Raw genomic sequence first — 27866 nt, forward strand, 5'->3', positions numbered from 1 at the left:
AACAGGTTAGCGTCTGCGTCATTATTAACTCTCGGCCTGTCAGCACCCCACTGAAGCGCTCGCTCGAGGCCAGCTCGGATTTAATGGTCAGTGCAATAGATTTACTGTAAATGTTATCAGAGGCAGGGGCGGGGGCAGGGGGCGCGAGGAGGCCTTCATTGACAAATCAATGGATTGCACCTGGATGCATGAAGCCATTTCTGAACGTGCATAAATAACCAGAGCTTAGGTCCTGGGTGGCATTTCCTCCTTCTGATTTAAATGCTGTCACCCTCCTTTCCCTGCATCCTTCATTTCCAGAAGGTTCCAGCAGCCAGATTTCCCCTAAATCTTTCCAAGGGCCTCCTGATCTGGCCCTCAGCAAATTTGAAAAAGGTCGGGCAGAAGGTCTGCTCTAGGAGCCTCTGGGATCCAGAGAGAGTCAGAGAGTCAGGACGGAGCCCAGAACCCAGAAAGGCAGCCAGGAGTCTGAGCCAGGATCTAAGGACTAAGGATACCTTCTTGATGTCCCTCCTTGTCACTCTCCAGTGCCTGCTTCCTCTGAGCCTCTCACCTCCTGTGCCGACTAACAGCAAATGCCGATGGGAGGAAGTCTGACTAAGTCCATTCATCAGAATGAAGGCTGATATCCTACCCTCATGCCAGGAGCCATAGCAGAGCAAGAATCCAAGAGCAAGCAGAGACAGTAGCCAGAGAGCACAGTAAGGTAGCCTGTTTTCAAGAGCAGTGCTACTGTGTGCAGTTGCCCAGGCCGGATACTGCACAAGTCTAGGAAATATCATTCATGTCATAATCTGTATGAATGGCATTCTCTGGAGTTGTGCATCACGAGGACATCACAGGCAACAATCCCAACAAAGGGGCAGTGTCAGGTGGGCAGTGAAAGAAAGCAGCCACCTAAAAAAGTGAACACTGACAGCCTTTCCAGCAGATTCCAAATGGAATCACAGGGGACCACCAAGGAGCCAGGCATGCGTTGTCTAAATAGTTGGGGGGGGTTTAAAAGCTCCATAGGAACTTGGACCATTGAGAACTGTTTCTGCTGACATTTGGATGAGAAAAAGCCTGCAGACTCTCAGGAAATGAAGATTCTGTCTTAGCTACGCTGACCATATTCTTCCAAACCGAGGATGCAGACTCAAGGTTTAGCAAAGGATTTTTGTTCTACTGATGGGAATGAAAAGCTTGGATGCAAAAATACTCTGCTCTCCCAGGCATCAGGATTGTTCTGGGGTCAGAAGCAGACGTTTAACATCTGGACTCTCAAAAGTAACACAAGATGGAGTCGAGCTCAAGAGCCCTCTCTCCTCACCCCAGACTTGGAGCCGTTAAGGCCCAACTTAGCTTCGGTTCCCCCAAGTGGAGTCTCTAAGACAAGGACTTGGAAGGAGATGAACGCAGAAAGCAAAAGTGAGGGAGAAAAACCACTTTTCTGTCATTGATCTGGTTACTGCTGTGGGCAACTGGGGTGCAGTCCACTGGGGACTCTTTGGAAACCTTGTGGAACAGTCTCAGAATCTCCCTACTAAAGGGAGTTGAAGGTCACATTCAGAGTGTTTTCCCCCCAGCACTTTGGAGCAGTGCCTGTTAGAGGCTAAGCAAGTTCCTATGGGACCAGAGAGAGCCCTCAGACATAAAAAAAAAAGAGAGACACAAAGCTTAAGAGACCAATGGCACTGTCTGTTGTCAGAGGTGGACTAGGATGGGCCGGGGGATCTGGGTGAGACATCAATGGAATCTTCTATAGGAGCTGACCTCAGCAGCCACTGGGTCTGCCTGACACCACCCCATTCCTCCGCTGCAGAAACACCAAGTGCCTCAGAAAACCACTGCTCTGCTTGGGTGTCCCAGCTCCATCTCCCATGGAAGGAGCCAGGTGAACCTGGAATTAGAGCTGAGCAATCCTTGAGGAATTTCCAGCCAAGCTTGTGCTGAGGAAGATCCTTTGTCCAGGACTGGCCCATAGTGACAGGTTTGGCGACTTTTTTTTTGAGGCTGGGACACCTACCCGCCATGCTTAGTGGGCGTACCCTGGAGGTTGATTTTTATTTTACTCTGGGACACTTTCGGGACTGGCTGATTGGACAAATCCCTAATTCTGTAAACGGAGCTTTACCCCATCCTACTATTTACATTTCAGTCAGCGTCAAAATCCACATTTTCCTAATAAAGACACTGAGGTTCAAAGAGACCGGGTGATGTGTGACAGGGCACACCCGGGGGACTTCTGGCAGAACCCAGTAGCACCCAAAGCTGCCCCCAGGATGAAAGCACCTGCAGAGCTACACTCATGAGAGCCACCCCAGGGTGGCTGTAGCCCAGGATGAGTCCCTCCAGGCTGCTTCCCTCTGTGACTAATCTCCAGTGTCCTCATGTTCCCTGCTGGAGTCTCAGCTCTTCCCTCAGTGGAACAAATTCTCTATTAATTTCCCTGAAGGGGTTTTGAACCAGAGTGTTTGAAACACCTGCAGTGGTTTCTATTCCCCTGTCTGGCCCCAGGCTATTACCCCTCCCCAACATTTCCTGTCCCCTTCCCTGCTTATTTGTCCTCTTTAGCAGTGATCACTGTCCAACATTCTGAATACTTTACTGATTTCTCTCATTTATTGTCTGTCTCCCTTGCTAAAACAGGACCAGGAATTTCCTCCGTTTTGTTCCGTGAACCTTAAACAGTCCCTGGCACACAGAAGGCGTTCAATAAATACTTGTGAGATAATTAGATGTAAAACGTGCCAGCCAATCCATTTGGGGCTCAGACTGGGTCCTGGGTACCCGTTGAAGACCAACTTCCCAGGCCAGTGGCCTCTCTGTCTCCAGCCCAGATTCCATACCCAACACCAGCCACCCATCGTTGTCTCTGGGCATGGCCACTCTGTGTGGGTGTCCAGCAAAGCTGGGTGTGCAGTAACAAATCTGCTTCTCACTGGGAACCCCAGTGACCTTTATAACCCTTCCCTGAAGGAAACACAGAAAGTCAGAGAGAAGCAGGACAGGCAAGACCTGTGAGAGTTGAATTGGGCTGCTCTGTCCCCTGAAGGGCTTGGTGTGCACGTGTGTGTGCACATTCACACTGCTATGGTTTGAATGTACATGTCCCTCCCAAATTCACATGTCAGAACTTAAGATGATGGTATTAAGAGGTGGGGTCTTTTGAGAGTGATTAAGTCATGAGGACTCTGCCCTCGTGAATGGGATTAATGCCCTATGAGAGGCTTTGGAGAGCTTCCTGGCCCTTCCGTCTCTTCTGCCATGTGAGGACACAGCCTTCAGCCCCTTCCACCATGTAAGAACACCCAGAGGGAGCTGTCTTTGAGGAATGCATCTTCACCAGACACTGAATTTGCAGGTGCCTTGATCTTGGACTTCCCAGCCTCCAGAACTGTGAGCAGTAAATTTCTGTTGCTTATAAATTACCCAGTCTAAGGTATTTTGTTATGGCAGCAGGAACAAACTAAGACACCTACACCCTTGCATGTGTACACACACACCTAACACTTGTGTGCACACACATGTATGCACCCACATACATGCATGCACACCTACACATGTGCATGCACACATATCATGTGCACACATAACTATACACGTGCCTTCACATATACACATGTGCATGTGCTTATGAACATGTGTGCACATACACATGTGTACACGGGTGCATACACACATGTACACGTGAGCCCACAGCTACACGTGTGGGCTTATATGCACATATATCTACACACGCACATGTGTGCACACACAGAGAAACCCAGCAGGCTCCTTTATCACCACTCACCTGCATCACATTCCCTTAGGAGCTGAGCTGGGCTGAGCTCTACCCAACATACTGGTTTTCATCTCTGCCTGAAAACACAGAGCCTTCCTTTCCCTTCTCTCAGAGAGCAAGGGCTCTCTGGGTCCTTCCCAAAGCAGCAACTCCAGCACATCACCTTGTCCACCAAGGAAGGGGCTGTTAAGAGGCAGATGCCCCAGGAATGAGCCCTGTCCTCCCCTCACCCACAGGCCTGAAAGGGTACCTTGGGGAGTGGATGAAAGAGAAGAATTAAACCCCCTCCATGCCCTGTGACTTAGTGACTGCGGTTAGAGGCAGGTAAAAATCTGTTCCTCATAGATTTCAGTGTTCCATCTCTGAGGATTTATGGAGATCCTCTGGAAGGGGGTGGGGGCAGTGTATGTGTGTTTATATGGATGGGGTGTGTGTTTAGGTAATGTGCATGTAATATATGTGTTTACTTGTATGGTATGTTTGTGTACGTGGTGTGTTAACATATGTGTCTACGTGTGTCTATGTGATTGTGTATATCCAGTGTGCATGTCTGGGTGGCTTATGTATGGCTTGTGTGGTATATGTGGCATGTGTACGTGTGAAGTACCTATAACTCATAAAGAAAATCAGAAAAGGGGACTGCACTAGGAGAGCCCACCCAGCTGAGGATGAACCTGGGACCCCCAAGCACACCCAAAATGTTTGGTGAGAACCAGAGCATCCAAGGCCATCACTGTTGGCCCAAGCCCCCAGGGGAGCTGTTCCCTCAAATTCAAACTGGGGGAAATATATTCCAGGAATGGGGGATGGGGCCTACAGATGGTAGGGGTCCCTCAAAGGTGGGCGGCAAGTCACACAGAGAATCTAGAAGAACATGGCTCTCTGCAAGCCAGGAGGGGCCCCCATTCAGAGATGGTTCCAGGGATTTTCTCCAGGTGTGGGCAGAGAGGCACTTAGCTAGCCACCTATGTGCCCCTCCTCCTTGTAATTCCATCAGGGAGCCTGGCCTCTCAGTATAGAAAGGGAGCGACACCACCCAGGCCTGCTCTGGCAGTGAAAGGGAGGTGAGTTGGCAATGGGGAGGGGAGGACTGCCGCAGCCTCCCACTGCTGGCACCTGGGCCAGAGCATCCCCTGGAGGGAGCGATGAGTTGGGGGTGCCACATCACACAGATGAAGGGGCCCATCACAGAGCTGGGAGGGCAGGGAAGAAGCTGGACACGTGAATAACTTGGTTGGGAGGACCTTAGACCTAAAGGTTGTCAGGCATATGGAGGCAAGCAGTAGCCTCCCAGAGGACAATGAGCTGGATGGGAGTGCCAGAGTGTCAGACAATGTGACCTCCCCCAGCTGGCACTGGGCCCCTCATGGGCCAGTAACCCCCCTGCCAGCCTCCCAGCCTGAGTGGGGCAGCGGCTGAGCCAGGCCATCCAGGGGGATGTGCCAAACAATTACTTTCCTTATTGAATATCTGATTAATTATTCAAGAGCCAAATCAATTATTCATATCTCATTTAAGAGAGGGGGGAAAAGCCACTGCCCCTTGACAGAAGCTTCTCAGCACCTCCAAAGGCCCTGGGGACGGAGCCATCAGCAGGAGAAATTGTCACAGCGGGAATGCAGCACTGCCACGGCTGCTGCAGCCACCATGGCCCTCCTCCTGCACACACCGTCACTTGTGCATGCACACACCTGCTCACGCTTTCACACCCTGAGCACCCACCAGGTGCCAGCCAGCCCCAGTGGTAGAAATAGCGAGTGGAGACAGTCACATAAATACATGGATGTATAAAAGGAAAGAAGTTGCGATCACACAGAGGAAGAAGCCAGTGCTTCAGTCCGTCAGGGAAGGTTCCCACTAGGAAATGACATTTGAGTTAAGATTCATCAGAGGAAAAGGCAGAGAAAGTGGGGAAGGGCACGCCAGGCAGAGGGGACCACAGGAGCACAGGTGCAGAGGTGCAAAAGAGCACGAAGTATGCCAGGGCACACAGAGGGTGGCAGAGACAAGGCAGCAGCCAGCAGAGACTGGAAGACCCAGAGCCTTGGGCTTACCTGATGGGAGCCAGTCAAAGTATGGCGTGCCCGCGGGACACCACGACTGAAATGGGGAGCACACGGTTTGCAGGGTGTGGAGGTCTACTGGAGGCAAAGGGGTCCCATTCCAGACTTGCTTTACAACACCCCACCTCCCGGCTCTGTCCAGGGTGCCCCTCGGCAAGAGATGCCTCCAGGGACGGTCTCAGCGGGACTCACAAGCCATGAGGCTTTTGGAAGTGGCGGAAGCTTTACCACTTGCCCCTCCAAGGTTAGTGAGGGGGGTCCAGAGGTTTTCCAGAGAATCTGGGCCTTTCAGTGCAGGGAGCGAGACTGCCTTTTGCAGATAAAGAAACTGAGGCCTAGAGAGGGGAGCTGGCTGACCCTCGGCCGCCCAGAGCCAGGCCCAGGACTGGCACCTGCAGCCCCTAGGCTCAGCAGTACAATGCAGACTGGGAGGGCCTGTGGCTGCCTGTCCCACCTCAATCTAAGCCCCACCTGAGCCTTCAGGGGGTGGGGGCTGCTCTGGTTCCTCTGCAGAAAGATCTGAGCAGGGGACGAGGTGCGGGCTGCTCCTCCTCTGTCCTTCCTGCGCTTCTGCCGCTCTGTCCCCCTCTCTCTCCGTCTCTTGCCCACTCACTTGCTCTGTTTCTCTCTCCCTCTTCCTCTCTCTTTCTGTCTCCACTTCTCCCACCTCACTATGTCTCTGTCCCTGTCTTTGTCCCTCTCTCCCTCCCTCTTCTCTTTCTCTCTCCCCCCTTCCTCTCTCTTATTCTCTGTCTCTTTCTCTGCCTCTACCTTCTATCCATCTTTGCCTTCCTGTCTTTCTGTCTCTGTCTCTCTTCCTCTCTCTACTTGTCTCCTTCTCTCTGTCTCTCTCCCTCCCTTTTCTCTCCTCTCACTTTCCTCTTTCTCCTTCTTCATTCTCCATCCCAAGCCCCTGTCCACGGCTGGGACCCGACACCTTCCTTCCCCCAGCCCCTCAGCCTGACCAGACCCCAGCGCCCCACACTCACTAATCAAATCTGTGACCTGATTCAATTACACCCAGCACAAACGCAGACGTGTAACCTTGTTAATATCACATTTATTAGAGGGAGGGGAGGAGAAAATTAAGATAGACTTCGTGTTGCTGCTAATTAGAAAAATTGAGACTTTACATCTGCATAGCGCTGAGCAACATGTGGTGGTAACAGATGTGAGCTCATTACACAGCTGCACGGGGCGGGGGCGGCGGGGTGGGGGTAGGGGGTAGAGGGTCGTGTGGAAAATGTTCCCAAGCCAGCCTCATTCCTGGGGTGCAGCCCCCTCCACGTGGCATCCCAGGCTGATGACACCTCGGAAGTGAGAAGGCCAGGACCTGGGAGGTGAGGCAGCCAGTACAGCAGCCAGGTGCTCAGCTGTGGAGCATGACCCGAACTCAAGCCCCAGCTCTGCCGTGTATTAGCTGTGTGACTTGGGCCAGCCCTTAACCTCTCTGTGCCTTGGCACCAGTCATTTACAAGATGATGCTATTGGCACCAGTCTCACAGGGCTGTGGGAGGACGAAATGAAATAAGGCAAGTTAAATGCAGAGCACAGCGTTTGTAGATGCTCAGTCGGACCACGGGTCCCCAGTGCCAGCCACAGTGTGGAAGGTCAGCTGGGTCACCATCACCGGCCCCACTCCATATACCTCCCCCGCGCCCAAACCTGACAAAAGCCAGTGGGAACCAGGACTTAGGCCACCTGCCCTGGGGGCTCTATGGGTCTGAAATGGCCCATTTTTGAGCTCTTTAAGCTCAGATCCTGGATATCACTTGTGAGGGACCATGGAGGAGTGAGAGGACGCACTGAAACCCCCATTTCTGGGGGCCAGTGGAGGGAGGAGGTGTATGCCAGAGGTGGTGCTAGGGCTGGGTTGCCAGATTTAGCAAAAACAAAAACAAAGACAAAAAAACAAAAACCAAGATGTTCTGTTTAGTTGGATTTCAGATAAATAATGAATCACTGTTTATCATATGCCCCACGCAACACTTGGGACAAATGTATGCTAAACAATGATTCATTGTTTATCTGAAATCCAAATTTAACTGTGTCTCTCTAGCAGACCTGAGTGGAGTGTCAGGACAAGCTAGAGCTGGGAGAGGGTCCAGGGCTCCCCTGAGCCTACTGGATGCAGGCAACCAGCCATGGATGGGGGGACAAGACCAGTGACCTTCCCTCCCTTGTGCCAGCCCCAGCTCAGCCCAAGCCCACTCCCTGTCCCCTAAAGCCTCTGTAAGAGCCTAGAGGAAAAGGACCTTGGCCCAGCTCACAGGACCCCAGATCCCTTTGGGCAGGTGGGTCCTGGGGCTGCGAGGACAGTGCAATACTCAGAGCCATGACGGATGAAGTGCTACCTCCCTGTCCCCTCTGCCTCTCCCTCCTTCTATGGCAAACCCTCAGGCCCTACATCCTGGGAGGGGGCACCCCTGAAGGCACCCACGGGAGCCCTTTGGGGCTCGCCATCCTGTGCATCTGCAGGGCTGCATGGAAGGGACTCACAAAAGTGAAAGGAAATCCCTTCCGTGCACCACGAAAAAGTCAGTGCAGAGAGAACTCCAAGGGCAGGACAGACACTGGACCCACCTTCCCCCCAGGCAGAGTATTCCAAGCCTCCAAGCCTCTGGTCCACTGGTGGGGCCATAGCCAAAGGGCATGGGACTTGGAACCAAACAAGGCAAGGAAATCGAGGCAGGGCTGCAGATACAAGGATTGAAGCCATACAGTGGTGTTGGGCAGGGTGGGTGCGTGGGGAAGCCTCTATCAGATGTGTCTGTGAGGTGGGGGGGAGAAGGGCCAGCCTGGGCAAAACTCTCCTAGGTGGGGCCACACCACAGCCAGCCCAAGCTAGTCCTCCACAGCTCCAAAAGGAAGAGCCTGAGACCTCCCAAGAGGGAAGCCCTGCCCTGATGCAGAGGCTTATCTAATGCGTCTTATACCCCCAGAGTCTAGTACAGGGTTTCATTCATCAAACACTTACTATGTGCTGGGCACTGTCTTAAGTACTTGACAAGTAAATCCAATCATTCATTCTTCTTACAACAGTGCTGGTTGCTCTCTACGTGCCCCATTCCCACCCCACCACACACACACACACACACACCCACACCCGTCTAGATCTACCCTCTGAACTTCTCTGACGTGGTCCACACCAGGGAAGCCGACCTCTGCCTGCTGACTCCTTTGCCCACCAGCTGTGGATTGGGTTCTGGTCTCGGGAAACACTTGCAAGAGATGAGAGGGTTTGTTGTGATTCTAGCCGTGTGTTCCTCTATGGCTGCAGATCTGGTATGGGCAAAGGCAGGGGTCCGAGACCCCGACTTTCACAGGCCCCCTCAACCCGGCAGGGTGGTGGGGTGATCGTCCCTGCTCTTGCTAGCCCGGGTGTGCCTCGCTATCCCTGTCTGTCTCCCTAATCCTGCCTCACCATGTAAGTTGTCCCTTAGGAAAGTCCTTCTCAGAGAAAGCCTTTTGAGTGTGCCGTTACTTCCTGTCGGGATTCCAACTTACCAAAGAATCCTGTGAGATTGGATTCCATGATCACTCCCATTGTGAAGATGAGAAAACTGAGACCAAAGACTTTAGTAACTCACTAGAGGGCATGGCCACTCCTGCTCACCTGTGACTCCGTTCCTTCCCCCCACACTTCCTTGGGACCCTCCACACACAGACATTGTTCCAACCCCCTGTGGGTCCCTCTCTTACCTAGAAGAGCTGGGCTTCCAGCTGTCAGATCCAGACCTTAGCTGATCATTGAATAAATAAGACCTCAATCCTGGGAGTGGAAAGGCTTGGAGGGTAGGATTCCACTACCTCATGAAGACAGGATAGAACAGGCTCAGGCCCATGACTCAGAATGAGGCTGATAAGACCTACGACCAAGTCCAAGTCTGTACACTAAGAGAGTCCTGTGAAAATCCCTGGCCAGGCATACAGCGAGCCTCGATCTTCATTTTAAACCAGTGCTTCTCAGCTAGGGCAATTTTGCCTCCTAGGAGATAACTGGCAAGGTCCAGAGACATTTTTGATTATCCAAATTGAGGAGAGGAGAAGTTGTGGCATCTAGTGGATAGAGGCCAGTGGTGCTTCTAAACATCCTACAATGCACAGGACAGCCCCCACAACAAAGAATATCCATCCTAAAATGCCAGTAGTGCCAAGGTTGAGAAACCCAGATTTCCTCACTCAGAGAACCATAGATTCTCAAGATTCTTAGAGGACACTTGTCTTATTACAGGTGAAGATACTGAGGATCCAAGAAGACCTCAAAGTCATCGCCAAGTTAGAAATAGCCAGTATCCAAGTCCATGTCAACAGTTTACCTCCAGAATCTGGCACAGCACAGGATGGGTGCTTATTGATTTGACCCAGCATCTGTTTGTTCCTGGGCGGTCCTCACCTTGTCCTCAGCTGCCACCCCCAGCCAGGATGAGGAAAGATCTGGGATGGTGGGTCCTAGGGGCTTCCTTCCCCCAGAAGGTCTGGATGTGTCCAGAGAGCTTTCCTCAGGTGAGTTCTCCTCTCTCCACAGTTTCTCATCAAGGGCACATACACTTTCAGACACTGAGCTCATCCACAGCCCAGTGTTGGACTCAAAGGCACCCCCTTGAGAAGCCTAACACTCTGACAGCACTGCCAGTGGCCTTCAGATCTTTGCAAAAAGCCTTGTCAAGGGCAACTTTAATCCTTTTAGGAAAGATGTGATTTTGGAAACAGTTCCTGGCCACTGGTATTTATCAGTATGCTCAGTAGAAAACAGACTGGATCATGCCTTCTCAGGACAGTTCAGAGAAAGAGCCCTATATCAAGATGAAGCCTTTGTGAAGTGGTTCTGGAGGGTCCTGATGGGGAGCCAGGGTCATCCCTGGCTGGGACCCAGGCATGAGATCCCATGCTAGGAGAACCAGGAGTGGGGTGGGGATTTGATTTAGCAGAGCCGTTACCCATCGGCCAGAGGCAGAGTAAGCCAAAGGCCAACCCAAACCACACACTCAAGGGAAAGGAGAAGCCAGACCTGTGGCTCAGCTTCTGGCCAAGAGTGAGGCCAGAATGTGAAGGACAGAATGTGGGAGCTTTGGGGGCAATCCAGCAGCTATTCTCCTTTCTTTGGATAAAGACATTGCCTTTCAGGGACTTGGGTAAATAACTGGAATCTAACTCCATGGCACAAATACAGAGTCTGGAATGAAGGGATCACTTGCAGAGGTGTAGAAAGTGTTAAGAACACAAATGCCTGCTGGTGAGGCACCATAAAACTGGCTCCGGTGAGAAGTGGTTACCACCCTTAGGGCTGAAGGGAGAGCTGGGGCCATGGAGAGGGACTGTCCAGCAGGATACAGAGTCCTACAGGGACAACAACTGCTAGAGCCAGTACAACACCAAAGCAGGAAGGGAGTGGGGAGGAAAGACCGCAGCCCCTCTCTTCTTCCACCCTCTGATCTCCTGCCAATACCTCCTGTTGGCCAAACACAATGGAAAGCCCAAGGGAAAGACCAGGAGTCAGACTTTTGGGGTCCAGAGAAGGGCAGAGAAAGGAACTGGCAAGAGGGGGAGGAAAAATGGAGAATAACCAGCACCCCTGTCCTCTGTGACTGAGAGATGGGCACTAATCCTAAACTAAGCTGATCAGGCCTTTTAATCCCAACCAGAAAGACAAACTAATGGGGGGAGGGAGTCCATTCATTCCTATAGCAGTGCCCACACTACGATCACACCAGACACACGTGGGCCACAGTGAAGAGGTGTCAGCCAAATAGCTCTCCTCCTGTCCCACCTGTTCTCCACCTTCAGGACCAGGAGGAGCTTGCCAGGGAGTGAAGGATGTCTCCAAGCAGCTCCCACTGATGGTTTTATAACGGGGTCACCTGGACACCTTAAATCACACTAATGAACAGCGAGAACCCCCTGCATGGGGTGCTGGCAGGAGACTACGCCATTGCAATGGCCAAGGGGCAGACCTTTTTATTTCTTTTCCCCAGAAACTACTCAATAAATGCTTTTAGCATCTTTTTTAAATAAAAAAGAATGAAATGTAAGGGGCATATTAGCATCGCTCCCATTTTCAATTAGTCCAAATGATCGTGTTAAAAGCTATTAATAAACCGCCGCTAGTGGAGGTCACTGGTGGAGGAGTTCATCAGGGGGAATTGGCAGCCCACGATGGAGTCTGCCGCTGCCGAGGTCCTCCTCCCTGTCTGTGCCTCACTCCAAAGTCTCTGCCATGGGGACCCAGCACATTCGCACAGCGTAGCAAAGGGCAGGATAGCAGACTGGAAGCATCTGCTAAGATCTGAGAAAAAGAAAGGGTCCTCACACCCACCATGCCAGGTCAAACCTGGGAAGAACTGAGACCCTGGTTTGGAGTTAACAAGGAATGCACTGGTTCTATCGGTTCTATCGGGGAAAATGGACACATGGGCCAAGCTCAGGTCATCCTGGGCACAGTCTGTGCTGAAAAGGATCCTAGGGTTTTCGCCCCTCACTGGGAAAAGTGGCTTGATTAATCAGTGGTGTCTGCCAGGGCATTGGCTTGGAGGGTGGTGTCATGCTTGTCCCATATCCACCATTCCTGCCCTAACCCTGTTGGGAGAATGACTCTTCCCTTTGGTCCATTCATTAGCTGGATATAGCTTCCATTCCGACCATGCCCAAGTGAGCCCTTCTACCTGCCTCCTTTCCTCCTGAGCCTTCCTTCCAAGCAGACAGAGTCCACAGGACAGGGATCTGGACTCAGCATTCTTCTCAGTGCCCAGCCATGTGCAAGGACTCAATTTTGTTGTTCCAACTAAGCCAGAACTAAGAGAAGAGGCAAGACTTTTCATCCTTTGTTCCAGAGACGTTCAGGCCAGGATTGGGGCTCTCCCTTCATAGTCTCCACTGGTGTCACAGTTTGCGCCTCATCCCCCCTGGGCTCAGGCAAGGGCTTCCCTATGTTTCTCTGCCTCCAGCACCACCCCCCTGAGAGCGGCCCTCACATTGTCTCAGAATGAGCCCTGACCACGTGCCTTCCCTGCTGGAAATCCCTCCATGGCTCCCCATTGCCTCCATGGCTCCCCACTGTCTCTGCATAAAGCCACCTCCCAGCCTCGTCACCACCCTCTCCCTGCGCTCACCAGACTCTCCAGCCATTCCCTGTACTCCCCACATTCCCTGACAATATCATGTGTCGAGACACCTCCAAACCCTCTACTTGGAATACCCTTTTCCCCTCCAGATAACTCCTGCTTATCCTTGAAGGCCCAGCTCAGAAGTTGCCTGCTCCCCAGAGCCCACTGTGAACCCCCAAGTCGGCATAAGCTGCTATATGGGCTTCCAAAGCCCCCTGTTCCTGGATCATTGTTGTCTATTTGCAGGTCTGTCTCACCCACATGACCGTGGCCAATAACACAAACACAGTCCAGTGCCAAAAGGCCAGGAAATGTCCCCACTAGACCTCAGAGGCAAGGCCTGCACTGACCCTCACCCCTGCCATCTCAGCATCTGTCTTCTACATTCTAGACTTCCACACCCACCCAGGAGGGGCCCCAATGAGAAAGGATATCAAAGGAACCCAAATCATCCAAAGGAAGGCTCAGGGTTCTCCCTAACCAGGACCACAGGGGTTCACCTGTTGTCCTTTGGCCATACCCCTAAGAAGGAGGAAGTAGCCCCTGAATTCTGGACTCAGGCCACAGTCCCCTCCACCCCTTTCTCCATCCCTCACTCTACTCCTCAGACCAGAAAGCTGATTCCAAAGCTGAAAGAAGATCAGAGCATGGACCAAGGCCTGGGGACTAAGATGGAAGCAGATGGCCAAGCAGTGTGGCCCTCCAGAGGGACCCAGCCCAGCATGGACAAGAGCACTGTCCCTAGTTTCTAACAACTTCCACCCCCACCACCACCCCATGGTTGACAGTGAGCAGATGCATCATGCCCCCACCTTCTTCTCCCACGGAGGTATTTTGTGTTAGGTTTTGCTAAAGCAACCTGCAAATTAATTTAATATCCTCCTTTGGTTGGGAGCTATGAAGCTGGGCTCGAGGCTGATGATGCATGAACCGTCGGTGGCAAGTATTTAATCTCTGGACAATGGATAGAGATGTTAGTGCACGCCACACTAAATTCTATTTACGCTGCCTATTAAGGGCAGTCAAGCTGAAGGGAATTGGTGCACATTACAGGCCCTAATGGGAGAGGAAGCGCCACAACAGTACATTAAAGGCGGAAAATGAATTAGGAGGGGACTGTGGAGGAGAAAGCAGGCAGGCTGAGGGGCTGTCTGGAGATAACTCTTCCTGACAGCCTAGCACACACGCCCAGCCCCACTGGTCCTATGTGCCAAGGAGGGACTCCCCAGTGGTCCTCACAAAGACCTTAGCCGTGGATACCACCCTGCCCAGGTCCCAGGGATGTAGGCACTACTGTCCTTCAGGTGAAGAAAGAAAAGGGGCTAGAATTATCTCAGGCCACTAACAGCCTCCCTGCCCACACCAGGTGGGCCCATCTGAAGGTCTGGGGTATCTCCGTCCCTGCAAGCTCACTGACACTTCTGGTCCTTCCACAGGCAGGAGGAAGTGGGCTATCGCCATAGAGAGTGGATCTGTGGGCTACTGCTGCAGCAGTTGTTATAACAGTGGTGGGCAGACCTTGGGGACAGTGGTTGTAGTATAGGGGAACAGAGTACAGTGTGGGGGTAGAGGGGGCAGCTGTTAGAAACCAGGGATGGGGCTCTTGTCTGTCCCAAGCTGGGTCCCTCTGGAGGGCCACACTGCTTGGCCATGTGCTTTCATCTTAGTCCCCAGGCCTTGGTCCATGGTCAGAACTTTGGGCAGGTCATGTGATATCAGTAAGCCCCAATTTCCTCAACTGTAGAGTCATGATCATTTTGACGTTCTCAAGTATCATGAGGGTTTAAGTCTTCCTGGGCTCACACGGCCCCTCAGCCTTCCTCTTTTCTGCCTGTCTATCTCCCCTGCAATGTCTTGTTTCTCCAGAGCCCAGCATATGGCTGTGCACAGAGTGGGCATCAGCCAACCCTTGCTTGTTAAAGAAAGAGTTTGCCCAAGGTCACCCAGCAAGTAGGCGTCTCAGCCAGGATTAGTGCCAGATCTGTCTGACTCCCTTCACACCTCCCTTCCCAACACCCTTCTTGTAAGCAGTTGATTCCTGGGGTATTCAGGAAAACCTGAGCAGGCATCCTCCCCTCAAAGCCAGACAGAAGAGTCTGGGGTCTGCAGGGGGTCCCCAGCCTCCTGCTTCCTGCAAAGTAGAGAGTGTGGAGAGCAATTTAGCAGATTCAGGTGTGGGGCCTCCAAAATATATAATGCCAGCAAGAGGATGGTATTTCTGGGTTATCTACTTAGGGAGGGGAGGGAGGGCGAGGTGGCCCAGGCTTCACCTAACAGGTGAAATGTTAGGACAGCACCATCATGGGAAGATGTCCACAGTCAGCCAAGCCCTACATTCCAGGCACCTGCAAGACCTCCAGAAGGACCTGGGTTACTGAAAGAGAGGGATAATGGCAGGGAACTGCCAAAACTACCAGAAATGGACACGTAAGCCATCACCTTCAGAACAAGCCCCAACTCCTTAATATGTCCACAGTCCTCACAGTCAGGCCTGCCATATGTCACCACTCTGTTCCTTGACTCTATGCTCTGGTAACACTGAACCACTCAGAGCTTCCAGAATTCACCCTGACATTTCACACCACACCTCATCACTTGCTGTTCCCTCTATTTGAATACCTTTCCCCACATCTCCTGCCCTTCTACTTGTCCATTAAGACTCCACCATCTCCTCTAAGAAGGCTTCCATGAATCCCAGAGGAGAGTTAGGTGCCCATCATTTCTTCTGCCACAGTATCCTGTGCTACCTTCACCGTAGTGCTTATTGTGCTATTTGTCATAGTCAGGGTGCATCACTCTGATTCGTTCTCTATTCCCAGTTTCTAACATGAGACAGGCTCTTAGTAGGGCCCGGTGAATATATGTTGAATTCAACTGAAATGATGCACTGGTTATGGCCAGCCATCATGTGCAGAGGTACTCTAGCCCCTGTCATGAAGATTACATTTATATGACACCACGATAAGATGTAGGAGCTCTAGTTTATGTAAGCTATTACATACCATTCTCACTAACTAGTTCTACTAGTCACAAAATGAAACAATTGCATATTAACCATGGTTAATATGGCAGTAGAGCCAAAGCAGTACTTAGAGGGAAATTTGTAGTCTTGAATGCATCTATTAAAAAATAAGGAGGACTAAAAAGATATCTTGAACGATTTCTGAGTAAAGATGACAAATTAAAAATATATATCCAGATTCCAAAATCGTGTTGCTATTGCCTTTCCTATTCGTGCATCCTTGTGGCTTATGCCTTTTAAGGAAATCCTTTTGCTGTTGTTTCACTGGGCGGGGGGGCGGGGAGGGAGAGAATTAGCAAACCTGATGTGGCTATGTGGCAGCCATGAGAATGTGGCTTTCAGATCCCCAACTTCAGGATGATTGATCAAATGTACAGGTGCTATGCCCTGACTTCATCCCCACATCACTCCCAGCCTCTAGCTGAGCATAGCAGAGATACCAAGGCAGGCCCATTCTTGGGAGACATAAGACCCCTCTGACAGGTCATCTCAGCTCAAGAATTCCCCATCAGCTCTGCTGAAACTTTCTTGGAACCACACAGCATTCTAATACTTTTTTTTGTCCTCCCTTCTCTCTCTCCTCCAAAGTGGTTAGACATGCATTACAGTATTACAGCTCTCCCAGCCTCCTCCAGTTTCCGCCCCATTTTTCCCTCACAGGTGTTTTCTCAAAAAAGTCTCTTGTACATTCAGTCTCATACTGGTGTCTACTTCTTGAAGGACCCAAACTAATGCACCTGAGCAAACAGGATCTTAATCCAGCAGTGTAGAAAGCTGAGAACCAATGGATTCACTGGAATTTCCAAAAGGCTTAGGAACTGAAGTTATCAAGTACTACCATAAGTGGGGGGTAGAAGAAATCTCAAAGAAGGAAAATCTATCAGTAGTTTATAAAATTACCTGGCACATAGTAGTGGTTATATAAATGTTTGATGAATAAATATAAACAAAATTGGTTTAAAATCTTTTTAAGAAGGAGTCAGTTCCTTAGACTTCTCCCCTACTCGCTCACAGAGAAGCAATTGCCCCTGCCCTGTATCAGTAGATAAGCAGAGAAGTTTTCTCCAGGGAGTATAAGACAAAGGGTCTCTAGAATAAGGACACAAGGTACTGTTGAAAGTAGGTTTCTTACAGAAAATAGGGAATCAAGTGAACATTAAATGTTGAGACCTCCCCATGCTCTTCTCACACTTGGCTCTCAAAACATTGACACCCAACACTTTACCTTACCTCCAGGTAGCAGACAAAGAATCTTCTCTAGGAGTCTAGCCATCCCAAAGAGACCTAAAAATGATGACCTCAAGGGTTGCTCTACCAAATAAGCCACCAGTCACCCTACGGGGAAGCTCAGAGTCAACAAGGCCCACACATGCCAATCAGCTGATTGGTACCCCTTCCCCTTCTTCAATGAGAATAGACAACCAAGGATCAACAGACATCTGAGAAAGGCCCCTGGCATGGAAGATAGAGATCAAAACAAATAACTGCAGGGCAGGGAGCAACTAGAAGAAAACAGAAACTATGCTCTTCAAGAAGTGCTATTCCATGTTTATGAAATGTCTACAATAGGCAAGTAAATAAAAACAGAAATAGATTAGTGGTTGCCTAGGGCTGGGGTAGGGATAAGGGGATCGAGGAGTGACAGCTAAAGGGTACAGAGTTTCTTTTGGGGAGAAAAGGAAAACATTCTAAAATTGACTGTGGTGACGGTTGCATAACTCTGTGAATATACTAAAAACCATTGAATTGTACACTTACACGGGTGAATTGCATATTGTATGAATTATAGCTCAATAAAGCTGTTACATAAATATATATACACACACACATATATTCAGAGAGATAAGAAAAGAGAGCATGAAACAAATGTAAAATAACATAAAGAGGAATATTCAGAACACATAAAGGGAGGTCATAGAAATTTAAAGTGCAGCAGTTTAAATAAAATACTGAAAAGAATTCAAGTATAAATATATTCTGCAGAAAATGATAAAAAAGTGGAAAATAGGAGAGAAAAGATGAAAAACTTAGAGAATCGGTTGAGGATGTCTAGCATCCAAATGATGAGAGTTCTGGAAAGAGAGGGGACAGACAATAGAGGGAGAAAGTCATCAAAATTATTCAAAGGGATTTCCCAGAACTAAAAAATGTAAGTTTCCATTGAAAGGGTTTATAGAGAAGATAGAAATAGTCTCACACCAAGACCCTGGGTACAAAGAGAAGATTCTACAAAGGTCTAGAGTGAAAAATAACAAAAGAAATCAAATAAAAAATCAGAAATGAGAAATGTTTCAGACTTATCAACAACTAGAAGACAATGACACAGTGCATATTACTTTTCTATTGTTGCATAACAAATTAACCCAAAACTTAGCAGCTTAAAGCAACAATATAAACATTTATATCTCATACAGTTTCTGTGGATCAGGAATCCAGGAGTGGATTAGCTGGGTGGTTCTGACCCAGGCTCCTTCATGAGAAGTTATACTCAAAATGTCACCCTGAGGTGCAATCATCTGAAGGCCTGACTGGGGCTGGTGGACCCACTTCCTTCACTCCCAGGACTGGCAAGTTGATATTGGCTGTTGGTGGGAGAACTAAGTCTCCCACCATATGAACCTCTACAAAAGCCTGCTCGCGTGTCCTCATGACATAGCAGTGAGCTTCTCCCAGAAACAGTGATCCTAAAAAGAGCAAGTCAGAAGCCACAATGCCTTCTATGGCCATCATTTTTGCAATATCCCATTGGTAACACAGATCTCTATTAATGCAGGAGGGGGGCTCTACAGGGCATGAATACCAAGAGACAAGAATTATTTGGGGCAATTTTGGAAGCTGGTTACCAAAGAGTGGCAAACCATAGCAACCCAAGCTTCAAAAATCAAAAAGAAAAGAAAAAAATATCAAAAAGATAAATAACAACTTGAGGAAAATTAAAAGTTGAACTAGAAAAGAAAAGTAACCATAATTTACTATTTGGTTCAGTAGCCATAATGTGTAAATGTTAAGAACTGAGCTTAAGAAAATTATGATATAACAATGCTGGGAGGGTGGAGGGAAGTGAAAAGAATGTATGAGGGTGATAGCAACAGGTAGAGGAAAGAAAGTTAAAATCAAGACATAACGCCTAAACCTGAAAAAACAAGTACGACGCAAACATGTTTTGCTGTTAACACCAAAATCTACTAAAAGAGGGAAACGTGGTTGCCTCTAGGGAAGGAGAAATGGGGGAGAAACTGTTAGAGGGGTTTGTAACAAACGTTACAGAATTTCTGACCCTTAAAATACTTATAAAACTTGGGCAAAAAATAATTAAAACTAAAGAGAAAACCAAAATTGCCTTCAGAAAAAATAACAATAAACCATATCACAACAAATGGAGACAAAAATAAAATTTGTTAATGGACACCTCTTCTCTCTATACCCTCACCCAAATGGTTCCTCATTTCCTCCTCCATCAACTAGGATTTGGGGTAAGACAAACTGGGATTTATAGCATGTCTTGGCCACTAACTAACTATGTATTATGGCTTTGGGCAGTCCTGCTTTCTTAGCTTCAGTTACTTTATATATATATATATGGAGAGAGAGAGAATACAAATGTCTATGTGGAAAGAGTGAAATGAGATAACATATATGAAAGTGACTAACATACAATATGTTCTCAATAAATACTAGTTTCCTTTGTTTTTCCTAACATAGTTGAGAGGGATGAGGATGATGTTGATGACAATGATGACGAAGAGGTAACGGTGATAATGATGGTGGTGGGGAGGGAGGAGGTGGGGATGGGGGTAAAAATGAGGACAAACTAAGAGTTTTACCATATTGTCTCCTATAATCCTACAGAAACCCTGCAAACAAAGCAGATGCTAATATTATATCCATTTTACAGATGTGGAAATAGAGGCACAAGGAGGTTGTGAGCCATCACTTTGTATCCTTTTTGAAGGACACAAAAGTCACCATAGAACCAAGGCTGTATGCAAACAAACTTCAGACCCAAGGATGTAATCACTTTTCATGGCTGCCAGATTTGCTGTAGCACACTATTTTAGTGATATTTTGCTGTTGATATTGCCAGCTCCAGAAGATAGATGGTCACCAGGGTAATAATTAAATGATTGACTAGGCAATACATTGGTAAGACAAGCACAGAGATCATAGGGACAGTGTTCCACTCCAGCTGTCCCAGCAACCAACCTGCTACAGACTAAACTGTCCTCCCTCTACCCCAAAAAAGTCATATGTTGAAGCCTTAACCACCAATGTGACTATACTCATATTTGGAGACTGGGCCTTTAGGAGGTAATTAAGGTTAAATGAAGTTATGAGGGTGGGACCCTAATCTGATAGGATTATTGTCCTTATAAGAAGAGACACCAGAGAGCTGGTTGTGTCTCTCTCTGAGCACATACGCCAGGTAAAGGCCATGTGAGCACACAGAGAGAAGGCGGCTGTCTGCAAGCCAGGAAGAGAGCAAGCTTTGAAGTTGGCCTGAAGCTGGGATGGGCCAGTGAGATTAAGGAGAGGGTTTCCACTTGGAAGGTTTTCCATACAAATCCTCTCTTCTTCAGCTTTTTGTTCACGTTTTTTCCTGGCCAGCTCTTCAGTTCTTTTTAAATTATTTCCAGTTCTGCAAGAAGAGCCACAGTATCGCCCTCATCACTCTCCTCTTCAAAATCTTCATCTTCCTCCTCTGTTAGACGGTCATCAGCATCGAGGTTGGCATCAGGAGTCTGGTCTAACCGAGGCTTCTTTGACGCTGAAGCGGAAGCTATTTGTTCTCAGGTTGGAGGATCCCTATTTTTTTTCTCTTGTGGCTCTCTCTGTCTCTCTCTTCCAACTCTCTCCAGAAGTCACAATTACGAACCTCTTCAGGGGCATCCTGAGTAGCTGGTCTGTGTTTCATCTTTGTAGAAGAGGGGAGGTCTCTGCTTGGATACTGCTTTGAAAGCTGGCTCAAAGCACCTTCACCAGTTGGCCTGGCTGCTGTCGTCCTCTTTTATGTTTGGCTGAAGTCCAACGCAGCAGCTTCTAAAGATCATACAGACACCATTATGACCATATTATCTTTTAATTCAATTTTTCCACAAACTTTTTAAAGTACCCTCATATTTAATGAAATTCAAAAACGTGTATCTAGCATCAACTACATGACGGACATTGTGCTGGGTGTTGAAAAGGTAGAATGAGTCATACAGTCATGGCCTCTGTCCCTGAAAGGAGGGGAGTGCCACAATAGGCACATTACTACACACAGTGTTAGCACTCAGATGTGGGTAAGTCCCCATGCAGCCAGCCACCAGCGGGGCCTGATGCAGGTTGTGGGGGCAGGGGTGGGGACTTCTGAGACCTACATGGTGGGGAGTCAGCCAAGTAAAGATGCTGGAGGATAGATGATGAGGATCCTAGAAAGTATTCCTAGTAGAAGGGACATCTTGTTCAAAGACCTGAAATTTTTTTTAGAAAAATGTAATTCGTTCCAAAAAAAAGAAAATGAAGAAGAAAAAAATTGGTCCCAAACTGTGCAACTGAAAGCAGTAAGAGATGGGACCACAGGAGTCAGCAGGATCATATAGACCTTGGGAAGGATTTTTGCCCTTATCTAAAGGAAATTGAAAGCCCTTGGAGCATTTTAATCAGGGGAATGACATGGTCAGATGTATGTTCTAGAAAGATCATGCAGGGTGTTTGGTGGAGAAAGACTTATAGGGCCAAAAGAGGCAGCAAGGAGACCCGCAAGATGGTTACCGAGGTCTTCCAGAAGAGAGGGGGCGGCACGCTGGAGTCGGGCTGCTGAGGAGGTGGAGAGACGTGGGCAGAGTGAAGAGATGGAACGCTTCGGATACAAACTGTCCGGGCCTCAAAGAGGAAGAGGTGATGGAAGTGAGGTCCAGGGCAGGTGAAGCAGAGGAAGATGGAAAATAATAATGCAAGTTTCTGGCCTGGGCCTCTGGGGGAACAGTGGTGATCTCCTGGAAACACCCTTCAAAAAACTTATGGACATCATTTTTTTTGCAAAACTGGCCTATTCCAGTGGGCAGGGCCTGGCCTCGAGAGATAGCAAAGGGACAAAGGGAGGAGGGAACAAAGAATGCACCCAGGGTGACGTTCCTGCCTTTGAACGCCCTCTCTTCCCTGTTGGCCTCCCCCCGTTCATGGCCTGTTCCTTCAAGGACAGCCCCTGGCACAGCTGCCAGCAGCTCTCGCCCACCAGCTGCAGCCCCTCTGTTGGAAATTAAGCTGTAGTGTTTGCGGGACTTAATTAACAAAACCACTCATCATCCCAGGAACTCACTGACTCTCTGGACATGACATCATTTGAAATAAATTAGCCCCGTGCCCAGTGAGGTCATCCTCCTTCCAATCTGGGGCCCTCACTTGCCCCAAACCCGCTGGCCCACCCCTGGGGCCTCCCCTTCACCTCCAGTCCCCAGGAGCCCTTGCAATTAATAGCTAATTAACCAACAAAACAAACTACCAGGTGGAACAGCAGAAAGACAATCTCGGGCCACAAAAGCAAGTAATTATTCAGTGTGGGCAGGTCTGGAAAAAATCACTTATGAGATAAATCAGTGGCTCTCCCCCATCTTCAGGGTCTGTTAGGATGAAGGAAGGCTCTTCAAGATCAGAACATTGATTTAAAGGAGAAATTAAGCCTGGCTCATTTTCAGCTAATCAAACCAGAACGTTCCAAAGTCTTCATTTTTCTAGGTTTACCATAGTCACATTGAGATGGAGGGAAAGTACTCACTTAAAAAATATTTATTGTGCACCTACCATGAATCAGGGAATAGGAAACTGAGTCACATGGTCATGACTCCTACTCTAATGGGTCTTATATTCTAGTGATTTGGAGACAGACAACAAACAAGAAAACACACAAGGTATTTAAGATCGTGATAAGGGGTATGAGGCAATAATACAGTGATGTGATGTCCTGGGCTAAGGGCTGCTTTGCAGGTAGGATGGTCAGGGAAGGTTCTCAGAAGAGATGACATTTAAACCAAGTCAGCCATGCTAAGAGCTGAAGGAAGAGTGTACACGGCAGGGGGAATGGCTAGTGCAAAGGCCCTGAGGTGGGAAAGATGTCAGCAATTCAAAGAACAGGGAGAAGTTCGGTGTGGCTGGAGCAGAGAGAGTGAAGAGGAAAGTAGGAAGCCGGCAAGCTTGAAGAGTAGGCAGAGACGGGATCAGGTGGGCCTTATAGGCCACCATAAAGGTTATATTTTTATTGTAAGTGAAGTGGGAAACTGTTGGAGGGAATTAATCAGGAGCAACGTGGTAGATAGAAATATAAGTGAACAGAAGACACTCAGGGCCTTTCATGTCCCTCTGTGTTCATTCCTGCTCCACCCTCAAGTCCTAGAACACCCCAGACACTGGCCTTTGTGAACCATGGCAGAGCATTTATTTCCAAAATGCATCACTGTCACTTGTCTACTCAAAACATATTTATTCTACAGATGGAGAAAAGAAGACATGGCCTCTTAGCAAGTATCCACCCAATACGAGCCAGGGCTTTACATGCATAATCCCATAGAAACATCACAACAGTCCAATGAGGTGGGTAGTATTATCCCAACTTAACACATGAGCTAACTGAGGCACAGAAATTTTAAGTTATTTGCCTAAAGTCAGTCAGTTAGCAAGTACTAGAGCTGAAATTCAAGCAGAGGCAATCTGAGTCCAGAGTCTGTTCTTACCACTATACTTCACAGTCTTCGTGGCATAAATTATTGCCTTGAGATTTCAGAGCCCACTCAGACCTGGAACCTGCACACACCTGCCTGAGATGAGGCTCCTATGGGTCAAGAATTCACCTCTGAATGTCATAGGGTGGCTGTGAGGGTTAAAGTCTCCAGCACACGGTGCCTAGCATGATGCCTAGCACTTAGCAGGAACTCAACAGATTGTGTTTAAAAGAAAACAAAAACACTTCTATTTATGATCAAGGGAAGCTCCATCCTCTCTGAAGGAGGTGTGGGGGATGGCAGGGGAGAAAGGGAGTCATTCCCCATCAAGGACCAGCAGAACATGCCCACTCCAAAAGATGGACCTTACTTTTTAATAAATTTTTTAAGGAATTATTTGACTTGTTTTTAAACAGATATGCTTAATTTCATCTAAACATGGGCCACATGGAAACTCATATTTCTTAAAAACCTTTAAACAGGTGTTCTTACGGTATCCTAAAACTCCAGTGGGTCAAGCACCAGGTACAGCCAAGTGGCTGCCCTCTGGGGTTAGCCCTGGGGTACCAAGAGCATGGCCCTGAATGGAGAGTAAGCATCCTTCCTGCTCTCATCTAAGAGAAGTCGCTGGTACATGACATCTGAGGGGCAGAGAGCAACCCTTGGGGAGCACAGAGAAGGGCTCTCTCACTCTACTGAAAGGCTGAGAGCCCAACAGTTTGATGAGATTCATGCCTCCAAAGTGGTCCTTTGCAGCCAAGAGTCAGAGGGAAGGAGGGGAAGCCAGGCCTCCAGGGTTCACACCTGAGACCAGGGCGAAGTCCAGGAATAAAATGGGTGCCATGTACCCGGATCATAGACTTGCAGAAAAGCCAGGAATCTTCCCTGCTAACCTGGCAAGATGAAGACGTCTGTTTCCTCCCATTTGAAAGCTCTTGATCATATGATGAGATCCCAATTAAACTGGCACATCTCCCATCCTTCCTCCTCCTTTCCTCCCTCCTCCTCCTTCTCTTCACCCCATCTCGGGCTCCACTCCCTTCCATACCATCCAGCCCTTACCTCAATGTCTCCTTAACAGGTCCTTCAGGGCCTGAGCCAGCAGTGCCTGGGTCAGTGGCAAAAGGCACAAGAGGCCACCAGCCTGATCCCCCCTACCTAGAGGACACTTGGGGACTGTCCCCGTATGCAAAACAGCAGGCTCCTGAATTCATAATTGGACGTTCCAAAATGTAATTATGAAAGATGAAATGCTCCTCTCAATGAGAAGGCTGTAAATAGAATAATTAATTTTGTGTTTGCTTGAACAATTCTGTATTATGGACCTTACAGTGGAACTGAAATTAATTAAGTGCACCAGGATTTATGGAGGACGTGAAGAGAGAGGGAAAGAAAGAATTAATCCGAAGTAAAAGATAGATGAGTTTGGGAGTGTAATGATGTGTTAGCCTGGGGTATTCTTTAACAAATTTACCAGGCACGTTCTGGGTACAAGAGGCTTTCACTGACAGAATTATCTTAACTAACACAGCTGCTGGTCAAAAAGCAAGTGAGAGGGAGGTGGATGGATTGGGCCTGGGAGGCCCCTGAGGGAGCTAGGGATAGAGGCTATTCTTGAGCCGGCCAGGAGGGGACGCTATCAGGAGGAGAAGGGGGGCAGGCAGAGTAGAAGCTTCCACCCCAACCACAAAGCAAGGGACAGTAGAAGGGTCCTGGGGGTTTCAGAGAGGTAAGTCAGGAGGGCCAGAAATGTGAGGACTAACCAAAAGAGAAGGTCCTCAGCAATCCTGGGGCCCCCAAGTATGCTCATTCCTAGCCCCAGCAATATTTCTGGTCCCACAAGCTCCTCCAGTCTATTTCCCCTTCCCTTGAACATGATGCTGCAGGACTTCCGTGCTAGGTCATAAAAGGCAACGTGGCTTCTGCCTGCACCATTGGAACCCGACCACCATGCTGTGAGGAAGCCCAAACTAGTTCATGCAGAGCCTGCATGGGGAGGAACGGAGGCCCCCAACCAACAGCCAGCACCCTCTGCCAGACCTGTGAGTGAATGACCCTTCAGATTCTAGCCCAAGCCTTGAGGTCTTCCAACAGACCTCATGGAGTAGAGGCAAACCATCCCCACAGTGCCCCGTCCAAATTCCTGACTCACAAAATCTGTGACAGATCGTAAATGAATACTGTGTTTAAGCTGCTACATTTTGGGATGATTTGTCATGCAGCAGGCCCCACCTAACCACAGTGGTGCCCTCTTCCATCTGCTCTTTACATCAGATTTTTCTAAAAAAAAAAAAAAAGAAAGAAAAATAGGAGGGTTTGTGGCTGAAAAGATCTGTAAACATACTATTCTGTGGGGTAAAAAATAACCCAGGTTTGATTAGACAAGAGAACTGGGTTGAATTCCAGCTCTGAGCTCCTGGGCTGTGTGGACTTGCACTGTGCATTTCTCTGAACTTCCTTCTCTTCATTGATAAAAAGGGGAGAATAACACTGATTCACAGAGTTGTCAGGAGGATTTTAGGAGAACTGTGAAAGCACTTAGCCCATGTGGGCAGCAAAGGGTCACAGTTAGGAGTAAGGCTGCAAAGTCTGACGGACCTGGGTTCAAATTCCAGTTCTGTGCTTTCTGGCTGTGTGATCTTACACCATTCATGTCTCTGGACCTCAGTCTTACATCTTCACAGTGAGAATAATGCACCTATTTCCTGGCATAGTGCAGGTAAGGTGCACATAGTACATGCTCAGTAAACAAGAGCCTGTGGTTCGACTGGTGCTCACCAACTCAAGTTAAACTCTGACTAGTGCATCTCAAACACCTTCCTCTGAACAGCTAGGTGTGTGTACTTAATGGTGCTCCCATGAAGCCCGCACACCCCTGACCCTCATGTCACAGGCAGATGCATGGGCCCAGAGCAGCATGGGCAGCTCTGGGTAGCAGACAACTGTTCTCACTCCAACATCTATCCTCTGCAAACAGTAAAATGGCAGACAGGAATTTCAGTGTGTCTACTCCAAAATGTGCATCTATGCCATTTGTCAGACCATGGCCTCAAAAACTGAGTGATCTTGTAGAGGCCCAAGCCAGCCAGGCAGAGGGACACCCTGGGCTGGGTTCTCATCTGACTGTAGTAAGGCTCCAAACCACCTGGCAGGTTGCTCACATCCCAGTACCCTGGTCCCGGTGAGCATCTCTGATGCAGACCCCAACTCCCCAGGGTGGTATCAAGCAAGCATTTAGATACTTGGCATGGGGAAGGGTGATGGATGGCTTTATTAACCCACCGAGGTAAAGTCGCTGACAATGAAGGACTCCCCTGTCAGGGGAAGCATCCCTTGCCCTCAGGCCCCCTCACCAGCCTGCTTGACAATTTGAGTCCCTGACAGAGACACAGCTCCTACAAGAGTGGGAGGGCAGTGTGGGGACAGGACAGCATCCCTCCAAATACCCAGCCTCTTCCAGTCCCCACCCCCAGCCGGCTGTGTACCCCCAAGTCACCTGGTCCTAAGTGCCAACAATTGTCCTTGTCTCCTGTCCTTAGTGTCTTTATTATGCAATTCAGAAGGCAGCATTCACCTTGTAATTCATCTGTGTAAAAGGTGTCCCTTGCACAATGTGCCTGCCCTGCTGGCATTTCTAGACAGCACCCACAGGCCTAACCCTGTGCTAAGCATTCCACATGCACTACCACATTGACTTCTCCCCACAACCCTGGAAAAAGGTAAATACTGCTTTGAGTACCCATTTTCTAGAGGAGGAAACTTAGGTTCAGAAAGGTGAACTGACAGGCCCAAAGTCACACAGCGGGATTTGAGCCCAAGTCCCCTCAACTCCTCAAGCCCCTTCCCTGTACCTGATGCCATGCAGAAAGGACCCTCCTTGGAGTTGCTTCCATGGCTCCCCCATGCTCCTCCCCACTCTGGTCCTCCAGTCACCTCCTTCTCATTCCCATACTGTCATGGACTGGGCTAGGAATCCCTCTTCTGTCTGCTCTCTGGAGCCTTCAGCTCTCTGAAGCTGAAACCAGAAAGGAGAGACCAAGAGCGAGGAAGGTTTTGCCCACTCCCATTTCTCCAGAACCCCCCAGAACATTCTCTAGCCTACAACACACCCCTGTGGGTCCCTTGGTTTCCAAGAGAAAGTATGTCTCCCCTCCCAGCCTGCGTCTCTCACACCACTGCTGCTGCCCAGGCTTTTCCACACTTGTCTGGAATCCT

The 27866-nt window shown here is 48.9% G+C and overlaps 1 pseudogene; it reads right to left on the reverse strand.

Annotated features, from left to right (window-relative positions):
* Positions 1-7396: 7396 nt before the first annotated feature.
* The window catches only part of LOC134374074 (spliceosome-associated protein CWC15 homolog), a 53772-nt pseudogene continuing 33302 nt past the window's right edge, over positions 7397-27866 (reverse strand).

This window comes from Cynocephalus volans, chromosome 1 (assembly GCF_027409185.1).
Source record: "Cynocephalus volans isolate mCynVol1 chromosome 1, mCynVol1.pri, whole genome shotgun sequence".
Lineage (NCBI taxonomy): Eukaryota > Metazoa > Chordata > Mammalia > Dermoptera > Cynocephalidae > Cynocephalus > Cynocephalus volans.